We start from the raw sequence: 13,611 nt of genomic DNA, 5'->3' as shown, positions 1-13,611 counted from the left end.
AAAAAAAAAAAAGATTGATATTTCTGTTTGATGTGGGCTGATTTACCAAGGAAGGAGAAAATGTTAACCCTGTCCACCCTTGGAGGAGCACTGCCACCCTTGGAGGAGCACTGCCACCCTTGTGGGAGCACTGCCACCCTTGCAGGAGCATTGCCACTCTAGAATACAAATAGCCTTTTAAGATAAACATAAATCTGTCCCCTACCCCAGCAATGTAGAAGTGGAGGCAGAAAGATCTGGACTTAAGATCATCTTTGTCTGCATAGTGAGTTGGAGGCCAGCCTGGGCTACAAGTTAAGGAACAAAAGATGACTCTATGTTTTGGAAGCTCTAATTAGATTATCAGTCACTCTTCCAGGGTAACCTTTACTTTGTTCAAGAAAGGGAGGATTAATTTGGGGGGTTTGTTGTTGTTGTTTGTTTGTTTTTGTTTTTTTGAGACAGGGTTCCATGTAGCCCAGGCTGGCTTCCAACTCACAATGATACTAAGAGAATGTTGAGGATACACACCCACCCATCCCACACCCACCCACCCCAATTCATGCTGTGCTGGGGACTGAACCCAGGCTCTGTGCACGTAGACGAGAACTTTACCAGCTGAACTAGAGCTCCACCCCAAAAGCAACTTTTATTGTTGTTCTGAGATTGTCTTACACTAAAACCTAGGTCGGCCCGGAACTCTTGGTGATCCTCCTGCCTCAGCTTCTTAAGTGCTGAAGCTACCATGGCCTGCTTAAAAGTAGTCTCTGCTGGGCCAGGGAAGCTGATTTCCCCCAGTTGATTCTGTTCCGTGAGATCCTCATGAGCAAGCGCTTTTTACCCTTGGAACGGAAATCCTGAAAAGCTATCTATACCCTGTCCTCCAGAACTATGTGCACGAGGCAGGAATGTTAAGTCTGCTGATGTCCAGATTAGAGATGGCCATCTCCAGTCACCCTGACCGTGGAACACAGAGTGCATTCGCTCAGGAGGCACAGCTGTCTTCACTTTTCCTCCTCTTATCTCAAATGAGCTGCCTCTTACAGTGACACCAGCGGACCAAGAGCCAACTGGGGCCAAAGACAGGAAACCCAGGGCATGAACAAGTCACCCGAAGGGTGAGGTGCACTGCGAAGTTTACATCCTGCTATCACCGACGGGCATTCCAACAGGAGCCGGTAAGGCCACTATACTCAGGAGACTGACAGCCTTGTTTTAATGGTGGCCATGTTCTCACTGGCCCTCAGTTCCTACCTTTCTTCTTTGTTAGAGATTTATTTTTATTTTACGTGTACGGGTGTTTCTCTTGTTTGTGGCTCCTGGGTGCTGCATGTGTGCAGTGCCTGTGGGGGCCAGAAGAAGAGGCTGAACCCCCAGAACTGGACTTACAGATGGCTGTAAGCAGCCATGCAGGTGCTGGGAACCAAACCTGGGTCCTAAGCGAAAGAAGAGGAGCAAGTGATCTTAACTACTGAGACATCTGTCCAGCCCATTTCCTCCTTCCTGATGTCAGAAGGTCACCCTGGACCTGGACTCGGGGTCAAGCAGAGGAGAGCCTGTGTTCCATGCCGACGCTGTTGCTCTAGGAGATGGCTCAGAGGGTACTCACTGCACAAGCATGAGAGCCTGAGTTCAGCTATCAGCATCTACATCAAAAGCCAGACAGATGGTTGCACATGCCTGTGACTGCAGCACTGGGGACAGTAGGGACAGGAGAATTCCTGGAGCTCACCGGTCATCCAGCCTGGCTGACACCGTGAGCTGCAAGTTCAGTGACCCCGAATAAATAAATAAATAAATAAATAAATAAATAAGGTTGAAGCTGTAGAGATAGCTCAGTGGTTAAGAGCACTGGCTGCTCTTCCAGAGGACTGGAGTTCAATTCCCAGCACCCACATGGCAGCTCACAACTGTCTGTAACTCCAAGACCTGACACCCTCACGCAGACCATTCAGGCAAAACACCGACACACATAAAATAAAAATTGAAAAGAAATAGGATGGAGAGTGATAGAAGTAGACACCAGACATTTACCTGTGGTCTCTGTGTGTGCACACACAGGTGTGTGCACCTACCTGCGTGTGCACATACACGCATGCGCACACATACACACTCACACATGCCAAATGTGTGTTTCTAGTTCTGAAGGATGAGCATGAGATGGAAGAGGAAGGAGCTGGAAGAAGCATCCTTTGCAGGGGTGCAGCGTGCTGCTTAACGCACCCACTCCTGAAGGAGGTGTGAGTTCTAATTCACTGTCTAGCCATGTGGCTTGGGATGAGGGCATCCATCTCCCTGCACCTCAGCTTCTTCACCTATAGGTCTGAGTATCACAAAGGTCACTGTGAGGACCACACAGTACCTTGAACAAGTGACTGCCCCATAAAACTCAACACCTCTAAATTATTCCACCTTTCACTCAGGTCATTGCCACCATTACTACTGGCTGCAGCGAGACATCCCTGCATGCCCCATTTGCATCACTTCTGATAAGGCCATGTTTTAGCAATGTAACTTGTTGACCGACTTGATTTGATACAGAGTCTTCTATACTCCAGGCTGGCCTTGAACATGTAGCTGAGAATGGCCTTGGACTCCTGATCCTCCTGCCCCCATCTCTCTCTCCAGGTGCATGCCCTCATAACTAGCAATAATGTAACTTCTGTTGTAGCAAAACGTGGCTTGTCCGGATTCAATCAAAGATAAAGAGGGCTAGGGGATAGCTCAACAGGAGTGTGCTTACCTTGTACGCACAACATCATGAGTTCAGTCCCCAGAAATGAGGGGGGAAAGGAGGAGGAGGAAGGGGAGAAGGAGGAGGAAGAGGAGAAGGAGGAGGAAGAGGAGGAGGAGAAAAAAACAGAGGAAGAGGAAAAAAGAGGGGGGGAGATGAAGGTCTCAAGCCATTCATAAACCAATTTGCAGCAAATTGGCAATTTCCACCCTCCACGGTGGCAGCTGACGGAGGACAAACGCATACAATCACCCGTTCTCTCTGCACGCCAGGGGTTATCACCAACCTTCCATCACCTCGAAAACTCGAGGCTGTGTTTCTAGGTCACACAGCTGTTTCCTCCTGGTGCCTAGCTGGCTGCAAACAAAACTCCAAGAACTATGACTTGATGGAGATGAGATAGTGTGTCTCTACCTCTCTCAGCCTCTAACCTTATTGTTGCTGGGGTGGGTTGGAGGCAAAGAGCAGTATAGGAAGGGTTCCCAGGTGTTATCACACAGTTCGAGTGGGATGCAGAAAGTTAGAACACTGGGAAGACAGGCTTGAAGGAGGTACAGAGGCTGCTGATGGAGGCTGGGGACTCTTGGCCTATGAGCCTTGCTTTTCCCATGACCTTATAGGAGCCAAGCAACCAAGGGGAGAGGCACAGTGTGTGCCAGTGCAGGAGGGCTGTCTGCTCCCTTGATTCTGTTTATGGCTGTAGATTCCATGGATCCTACAGACACTGCCACGATACCTGATAACTGAGAGCCTGAAACACAGAGGGATTGGTGTTTCTCTGGTGGGAAATAACCCTAAGAAAATGAGGAATCTTGGGCAAATGGAACATCCGTTGTATACATGATCCTCAGTGAGGTAACCCAATCATAAAAGAAGTCACTTGATATGCACTCACTGATAAGTGGATATTAGCCCAGAAACCTAGAATACCCAAGATACAACTTCCAAAACACAAGAAAATCAAGAAGGAAGACCAACGCGTTGATGCTTCATTCCTCCCTAGAATATGGAGTAAAATATCCATGGAAGGAGTTGCAGAGACAAAGTTTGGAACTAAGATGAAAGGATGGACTATCCAGAGACTGCCCCACCCAGGGGTCCATCCCATAATCAGCCACCAAACCCAGACACTGTTGCATATGTCAGAAAGTTTTTGCTGAAGGGACCCTGATACAGCTGTCTCCTGTGAGGCTTTGCCAGTGCCTGGCAAATACAGAAGTGGATGCTCACAGCCATTTATAGGATGGAACACAGGGCCCCCAATGTAGGAGCTAGAGAAAGTACCCAAGAGCTGAAGGGGTCTGCAACCCTATAGGTGGAACAACAATATGAACTAACCAGTACCCCCAGAGCTCGTGTCTCTAGCTGCATATGTAGCAGAAGATGGCCTAGTCGGCCATCATTGGGAAGAGAGGCCCCTTGGTCTAGCAAACTTTATATGCCCTAGTACAGGGGAACACCAGGACCAAGAAGTGGGAGTGAATGGGTAGGGGAGCAGGGGGGGGCGGATATAGGGGACTTTTGGGATAGCATTTGAAATGTAAATGAAGAAAATATCTAATTTTAAAAAAAAAGAAAATGAGGAATTGTGCCAACTCATCTGGCGCCTGTATAGTGCCCTCCACAACCAAAGAAATCGCTGTACTACAGACTGGATCACTGTGGGCACAGGAGAGACATGGCCGAATTCCGAATTTGGGGGCGGGGGGTGGGGGAGGGAGCCTGCTAGGACAAAAGCATCCAGAAAAGCAGGGACGAAGCCCAGGATGCTGCAGGAGCTGAACAGTCACAAACCACCCTACACTCAGTGTCTCAGGGACCAGAACAGAAAACAAGCTGTCAAAAACCACAACCCTTGAGAACAGTCTGGTTCCTGTTCTTCTCCTCTTTTGACAGGATGTTTCTGATATGGGTCAGGCTATTGTTGCCAGCTTGGGACAGACTGAAGATAGCTTGGACAGGGGGAGTTTTGTCACCATGTCTGATAGGGAAGCGGGGCAAATCAAAGTGACAAGAGATAAGAAATGGAAGTCCGGTTAAGATAACAAGAAAGCTCTGTGGAAGAGACGGACACAAGCTGCTGGAGTCTTGCAAGGCTTTGAGAAGGACTTTGAGCCCGAAGAAGAGGAAGGGAATTTCCCAGGAAGGCTGGAAGTTCAATGATTTAGTAGTATTGGCAAAGCAAGATGGATCTACCAACTCCCTGGGACTAGGGGTGGGGCTGGAGATGCCTCGAAGCAAGGATTGTAGAAGGCGACTGACCCTCACACGGAGCTGACTGCTTAATTAGTTCTCAAAGATACGTCTCTAAGGCAATCCAGACTGTTCTCCAGGGTTTGGGACATTCTGAAGCTTATGGGGTAATAAAGTCAGAAATGTATTCGCTTCTGGGAGGCTCCCCGATCCTGCAGGGTAGTAAGGGGTGGCTATTTTATTAGGAAAGGCTCCTGGGGGTTGGGGGGAGTTTGGTCTCAAGATTCAGGTAGCTAAGGTGGTAATGAGAGGAAGCAAACGGGACCCTGTTCGCCCTTCTGCCCCTAGACAGAGAGCAGTAGAAGACAGAGCTGCCATGCTGGGAGCAGAGAGTCAACGAAGGAGTCAGAGGAGGCTGGAACCACACTGCCTCCAACGAGGCACACAGAACCCGGAGAATGACTGTGGCTTATAGGGCGCTAAATGCAGTAAGACCTAGTATCTACGCTGAGGTACCTACATTACCCAGGGATCAGGAGAAAAGGCACACCCTCCCTTAGCTCTGCGCTCTCTCTGTCCTCAGCAATCCTGTGACACTGGACTCATGAGACTGTCCACTTTGCCTCCACTTAATTCTTTCTCAGGAATACCTGTTCAGTCTCTACCTGTCACAGAGCAGTGACTTCAGGCCCCATTCCAAACTGATATTATCTGCTCCCATTCTCGTAATAATAACCCTGGAAAAGAGGAATGTTGTAGCCTCAGAAGCTAGGACAACGAAGGTGCTGTCTCCTCTGACAGAGGAGACAGGTCATCAACTCCAGCAAGATCCAAGGCTCCAGGCTACCCATGAGGTTCCTAGGAGTGGCCAGATCTGATAGGACCCATCTGTTTCCAGGCAGAGTAGGAAATGAGACGCAAGCCTCCCACATGGTGACTGACATAGCGACATGCGCAGGGAGAGTCAAGGTGCAGAGACACCCCTCTACCAGGTTTGCTAAAGCAACTAGACTTTACCCGTACAACAGATGGCATGAGCTGAGCTCTCTGGCAAGAACGAGATGTATCTGTCCTAAGCTCTGGAGGGAGCTGAAACTGGATAGACTTCTTTAGACATCAGTATCAAATCATGTATAATGTCACTGCACATAAGTGCAGAGTAGACTGAGTCCTCGCTGGGCACCCTGCAAAGTGCCCTACTAGAAAGCCATCAGAGGGCAGACCCCCCTCACTATTTCCAGGCAGTGGGAAGGATGGAGCCTAGCTACTTACAGAGCTGCCTCCCCTCCACAGGGTATAGTGTGGGGTGAGGTTTAATGTACACTGGAAAATGTGGGGCATGCAGTTAGGTGAAACTGAAGTGTCTGCGCTGCAGCCCAACCTACCACAGGCACCACGTGGCTTCTCAGACAGGAGGAAACCAGGGCGGCTGATGGACAAAATTCCGGGTGGTATGTCTGCTAGCATGTGAGGCCCATCAAGCGTACCGATGACTGGGCACAGAGAGCATACATGGTGGATGGCACAGTGGTAAGCGAGGTAAGCACCTACTGGCTTCACCAAGTCCTCCTTCCTCTGAGGGAGATCGGCATGGCCTTAAGAACTGTGCCAGACTGGCAGGACCCAGAGCTCAGCTCCCCAGGTCATGCTGTTAGGGGTGGCACCCAGACACCTCGTGGCACTCTCCTCTGCCACGGAACCCAGAGGCAGCAGGCTTGGTGCAGAAAGAAAGAACGACTCGTTAACTAATGAGGCTCACCTCGGCTGGCTAGGCTGAAGTCCCTGGAGAACATGAATATCTCTGGCTGCCATGTCTGATCCTTGTGACTCCTAGAGGGCTCAGAGTCCTGTCCCAGAGGCCATTCATGCCCAGGCTGTGCACCGAGATTCTATAGAGTTAATACAAAGCCCGGCTGCCCTGCTATTCATCCGTGGTAAGGACTAAATCCAAGAACTCAGGCCTGTCATCTCAGAGAATGGCAAGACTAGACTGGGCTACACGGCAAGCCTCTGTTTCAAAAAGAAAAATGAAAAATAATTCAAAATAAATAATAAGTAAACGCAGAGATAGGGGACAACGAAGTAGTTTCCAGTGGCCTGTGCTACCTGGTCAACTGGCTACTTCTCCCTACAGTATGAGGTGTCTCCCGCTCTTCCAACTTGGTCCATAGCAATCCCATGAGACCATGGAGTGTAGCCAGTATTTATTAGGCAATTCCATTAGGGCTTCCACTCATCACAATGGTCTTTTTCCTAAAGCCAGTCTTTACCCAGCATTCCTTATGAGACTTCCTGTCCTGTGTGCCTTCCTCTGTCACAGCTGGTTGCTGGTTGATGTGTTATGACTGTCATCATCTAGGGAGGTCAGCTGTTTAATTAGTATATTTTGTATTGATAGAAATGTAAGGTTTTTTTGTTTAATTATTCTATACTAATAAAAATTTAAGGTTTTTGTTTGATTACTATAACTAATAAAGATTTAAATTTTTGTTTAATTATTCTATATTAATAAAAATTTAAGTCTTTTCTTTATTATACATTGATAAAATTTCAGCTTTTTTCTTTAACTGTTGTTTATTGACAGAAATTTAAGTTATTTTGTTAGACTACTATTTGACTATACTGTACATAAGCCATTTATTAAAAATATGATGGTTCTTATAATTATTTCTATTATATAGAGATTGCTAATCTTAGAGAAAAAGACAATTCTTAAACAGAAAGGGAGATATAAAATAAAAACGTAAGTGTTCTTTAGAAAATCAGTTAGATGATGTTTTGCTGGGGCAAACATGTAAAGAAGGGTTTTCCTAAAGTAGAAACAGGCAGAAGACGAAGGCAAACTCATTAAAAAAAAAAAAAAAAATTCCAGGGAGGCAGGTGAGATGGCTCAGCGGGTAAGAGCACTGACGGCTCTTCCGAAGGTCCTGAGTTCAAATCCCAGCAACCACATGGTGGCTCACAACCACCCAGAATGGAATCTGGCACCCTCTTCTGGTGTCTGAAGACAGCTACAGTGCACTTACTTATAATAATAAATAAATAAAAATCTTTTTTAAAAAATCCACTAAAACAGACGCAAGAGAGAAAATGTTCGGCTAGAGCAAATGCATAAAAAGACATGATAAAGGATTCTTTGCTAACAATACATGCATAGTGGCCCGCCTTGCATTGTGTCGTCGAGCTACATTTGTGGGGGCTCCCTAGAGAAAAACACACCAAAAAACCTTCCGATGGTGCGCTACAGTTTCTTGCTGCCTCGGAGGACTCGGGCCAACTGACAGATGATGTCAACTGACACAGACACACGTGCTGAGATGAGACACACAGAAGACACGTGATGTTTGCAGGGTAAACAGGACTCGACAGACAGTGACAAAGGCTGAGCCTGGCTTGCTTATAGAGCTAACTACGACACGCCTGTGAGTCTTGAATCTTCGCTGATCTTCAAGACACAACCAAAAGAGAGACACAACAAAAAACTCCAGACGTCTCTCCTGCTGACTTATGCTGAGGCTGAGGCCTGACTTTCTCTACTAGGTCACGTCACCACGGTTGCTACCAAACTAGACTACTAGTATATCCATAAAATATTTACGAGTAGTTCTAGCTGCCACTACTAACCTATAAACTAAACTGCTGATTTCCAGATAACACAGATGAAAATTGCTCCAAAAAAACCTTTCTAAACATGGCCACTTCCCCCATATCCTTGCTTTCCCACTACCTCTAATGGGTGGTGGACTAAAAGAGAGGTTAAAGCGTTTAAAACCATCACAAAAAGTAAAATTAAAAAAAATTAAAGTTATAGTTGGTTTTTGGCTGGTTTGGGGTACATGTGAAGTTGATGTGTGACTGTGTGTGTGACTGTGTGTGTGTTTGCGTGTCCTGGAAGTGGGGCTCTTAGCAAACCTACATGAATGGCTAGTAGGCTTCTTATCCTTCTGTAGGAGATACGCTGACTTGTCAGTCTTGTTCTGGGGTCTCTGGCGGGAAAGCCTGATTGCTATTGTCTGCACAGTTGTCCTGCCTCTCCTCACACGGCGCTTCTACTGTTGCTGCGGACTTTCTTTACAAGTTGAGCAAATGGCCTCTTAGCATGCTGCCAGCACAGTGCTACGACTCTTTGCAGGATCATGGTGTGCTGTGGCCGAGGCAGGCACATAAGAGAGGAAGAATCATAAAAAATGCTGGTTTTAGGAAAAAAGACTATTCATTCCCAGCGTGGTTGCGATGGCTTGTTCCCCGGCCCCCTCTCTTTCTCTAAAGAAAAAAAAAATAAAATAAAATAAAAGAATTGGTCTCAGAGAAACTGGGTTAGCACATTCTAATCCCAGTGCTGGGGGCAGAGTGAGTTCAAGAACAGCTCGGTCTACATAGTGTATTCTAGGACAGCCTGGCCTACAGTGAGACCCGACTCAAAAACAATGATCATGTTATGGCTGCAGCCATCTTCAGCTGTAACTACCATGTTGTCATCCCCAAAGTGCCTCTAAGCATCTGCATTTCCTGCTATTTTTCTGACAAATGATACCAGGTAAGGGCCCTTAGAGCAGTACTGAGCACAGCACTGCAGAGTCAGTCTCAGGAATGCAGCAGCAGCAGCCTGATAAATCCCTGAGATAAACAGACACACTCCAGCTAGAATAAAGTCCCTTACGGCTTGCTCCACAAACTGGCTCCTCTTTCTGACCAGTACTGCTGCGGCCTAGCACTACGTATCTGTCAGTAAGTCCGTCTGTACTGTGTACAGACCTGGATCTGTCTGTGTCTCCTTCAGCACCTCAAAGAAGTGCTCACACCTGAGGACTGGGTGGTCTCAAACAGGTCTCTAATAAATTTGACTCTCTTAAAGTCTGTGAGGGGGAAATTCTACAAGGCTTACCAGTATATCCATGTACGCCCACTGTATAAACTACAATTAGGTACAAACAACAAAAGAGTGAAAACTTTTAGAAAAAGATCGTTTCTGAGACCAGGGTAAAGGGCACCTGGGAGAACAATTATAAAATCCTGAAAAGAAGGCTGGGTGGCAGTGGCTCACGCCTTTAGTCCCACACTCGGGAGGCAGAGGCAGGCAGATTTGAGGCCAGCCTGGTCTATAAAACAAGTTTCAGATCAGCCAGGTCTATATATAGAAACCCTGTCCTGAAAAAAAACAAAACAAAAAAACAAAAAGAAAAATCCTGAAAAGGGTGAGTGAGCTAATGCCTACAAATTGTTCTTTGACCTCAACCTGTACACGTAAAATAAATACAGATGAAATAAAATACCATTGCCTAAAAAAATTAGAATATGATACAAAGTAGCATTTCACACTGCTGGGGAAATGATGACTATTTAATAAATGAAATAAAAACTGTGACTAGTTGATATTTGGAATGAAATGTCGCAGGCTCTGTAGTATAAAAACAGGGACTCCTAAGCTTCTTCTATCAGAAAAATGGTTCCTCGTGCCCTTGGACTTCTACAGAATCATATTCCAAATCCTAGAGAGTCCCCAAACATTTTGCGGCTGGGGCTTTTATACAGTTCTAGCTTGTCTCCCATATATGGCTACACACACTTTTTATTGGCTGCTTTAAATTACTGGGCAGTGGGCTAGACTGAGAAGGGAGGAAGCAGGAGGCTGCCAGAGAGATGCGGTCAGTCTGCACACCATGGGATAGGAGCTACTGAACAACCATGTGTGTACATGTATGGACATGGACCAGACCACGTGGCTGCTTCCTGGGCTTCTTTTCTGTTAGCCCTTGGAGGCTCCCTCCTCCCCCTAACCATCTGAAGTCAGCAGTGGTGGTCTATGTCCGTAATCCTGAATGTGGGAGGTAGAGACAGGATGGATGATCAGGAGTTTATTCCAACCTGGGCAACGTAAACTCTGTCTCAAAAGAAAAAAAGGGTGTGTGTCACACATCTGCAGGGGTGTGTGTCACACATCTGCAGGGGTGTGTGTCACACATCTGCAGGGGTGTGTGTCACACATCTGCAGGGGTGTGTGTCACACATCTACAGTGGTAGACGGAAAGAGATGCAGATCAAAACTCTACAACTTCCCCATCGAGGCTCATGTAGGGTGGGTGGCTCACAGCCATCTATGACTCTATTCCAGGGGACCAGATGCCTTCCTCTGACCTCCGCAGGCACCAGGCACATATGTGGCATGCATACATCCATACAGGCAAAACACTCATATGCATAGAATAAAATTAAAAACAAGCTAACGATAAAAAACCAAACTAATAAAACAGACCTAACTAAAGGTCATGCGATCATCTCTGAGGTGATGAAGTGGAGGCTGGTTTCTTCAGTTTCTATCTTTCTGGCATCCTGGCTCCTGAACCTTCTAGCCTCAGAGAAGTCCTCCTAGTTTTCCTTTATTGGAAATCTTTCTGAGCACACTGCCTGCTGGTGCACAGGGTGTGCACTGGTGTGCACAGCTTTACTCTGGAACACCCCCATATGGAGGAGAAGCCGTGCTCACTGCTGGCTGCACAGCAGCAGGAAGCTACTGCTCATTAGGACAGACTGACATCACTCACAGGACTGACAGATGACAACGCTGTCGTCATTTGTACCTCGTGTAATGAAAGCGAGCCTGCACGGACGTGTTCTTGCTAGCTTAGCATCTTCATGGAGTTACTGGCTTGTTTGTTCGAGTTACCTCCCTTGGCCAGATGGCCCTGGAGGAGATCAGGACGATAAAGGGAGACGCTGGCTAGACTTGGTCCAGATGTTCAGAGAACAAGGGAAGAGGGTAAGAGATAAGGACAGCAGCAGTGACATCATAGATCCCAGGGACAAGGCTGGCCACCTGACAAGAGGGCAAGAATGCACTGGGAACTGATGGCCTTTGTCCCCCCCCATGCCCCCCATCCCCCGATCTGCTAAAGCCTGAAGGCTGTAGATAAGGGAAGGCGGGTTTTAGAGGATTGGTCCACCGCCATCTCGGATCACCTGCTTCCGTGTAAGCACAGCTTAGAGATTCCATTCTGTCCCTGCTCTTGGTATGTGTGGTGACTGGCAACAGGGCTACTGTGTTCTGGTGACATTACTAGGGATACAAAGTAGCGCACCTACTGTGGATGACAGGGTGGTTCAGTACAAGCTAGCGACATGACTGAAAATGATGCCCTATGCCTTTTAATCCCAGGACAGGACACTTGGATCTCTGTGAGTTCAAGGCCAACCTGGTCTATATACTGAGTTCCAGGCTGGCCAGGGCTATGCAGTGAGACCCTGTCTCAAAAGCAAATAACACCAAAAGCCTCCAAAAGTTAGAAATACAAAAAGAAAAAAAAAATCCATTGTTCAGTACAGATGCGAAATCTTTGAAAGCAGAAAGCCAAACAAGCATTTGCATATCCGTGTTCCTAAAAGCACTGTTAATAATCTACTGCAGGACAGCAGTCATCAAGTGAAGGACAGATGAACCCAGGTATTCTATCTCTGCTCCCAGACGAGTGAGACAGTGGAGCATGCTCAGTGAAGAAGCGCTGGAAACACAGGTGAAAGGACAGACACAAAAGGTCAAGCACACGTGGATCCACTCATGAGAAATGTCCAAAACAGACGGAACCCTGCAGTCAAAACCACCAGACACTGCTAAGAGCCAGTCAGGAGAAACGGGCAAAGAGCTGCTTATTGGGTAGGAGGGGTCAGACTCCATGGCTGGACAACCTGAGGAGTCAATTATCATCCCTCTACTCCCATCCGCTGTCCCCTGGCCTTACCTACTCCTCCCCTGAGAGAACAAAAGACTACATATCAAAAAAAGGTCTGGCCTGTCTCAGGGTAAAGCCTGGACAGTGAGAGACCACAGTCTGTGAGAGCCGCCCAGTGTACAGGCGACTCGGAGCTTAGGCAGGAACGGTGATGATAAATCAGCTTCAGCCCTGATCTTTGTTGCTTTGCTTTGCTTGTTTTAAAGCTTCATTTCTTCTTATTTTATGTGTCTGGGTGCTTTGCCTCAGACACGGAGGCCAGAATACACCATCAGCTCCCCAGGAACTGGATTAATAGACTTGGTACTTGCCATGTGGGTCTGAGACCTGAGCCCGTAAGACCGTAAGTCCTCTGGAAGAGCAAAACTGAACACCTGAGCTATCTCTCCATCCCAAGAGTCAACATTTCTTTTTTTTTTAATTATGTATTTATTTTATGTATATGAGTACACTGTAGCTGTCTTCAGATGCACCAGAAGAGGGCATCGGATCCCATGACAGATGGTTGTGAGCCACTATGTGGTTGCTGGGAATGGAACTCAGGACCTCTGGAAGAGCAGCCAGTGCTTTTAAATGCTGAGCCATCTCTCCAGCCCCAACATTTCTTGAGTATTTAAACTATCTTATAGTAAACTCATCCAGGACTTTAAAAATATCAATTAAACCAAATGCCACTGAGTTATACATTTCTAAATGTTTAAAATGCGGAGCTGACACATGGCTCAGCAGGCAAAGGTGCGTGATGTCAAAGTTGATGACCCAAGTTTAATCCCTGAACACCATATGACGGAAAGACAGGACCAACTTTCACAAGCTGTTCTTTCACCTCTATGCACGCGCACGCACGCGCACACACACACTAACACACACACACACACACACACTAACACACACACACACACTAACACACACACACACACTAACACACACACACACACTAACACACACACACACACACTAACACACACACACTAACACACA

At 47.0% G+C, this 13,611-nt stretch overlaps 1 protein-coding gene across 1 annotated transcript in view; it reads right to left on the bottom strand.

Moving 5' to 3' along the window:
* Positions 1-13,611, bottom strand: part of As3mt (arsenite methyltransferase) — a 33,683-nt gene that overhangs the window by 812 nt on the left and 19,260 nt on the right. The gene's annotated exons all lie outside the window — the stretch shown is intronic.

The sequence above is a fragment of the Mus caroli genome, chromosome 19 (assembly GCF_900094665.2).
Source record: "Mus caroli chromosome 19, CAROLI_EIJ_v1.1, whole genome shotgun sequence".
Lineage (NCBI taxonomy): Eukaryota > Metazoa > Chordata > Mammalia > Rodentia > Muridae > Mus > Mus caroli.
This window is presented reverse-complemented; position numbering and strand designations above follow the sequence as displayed.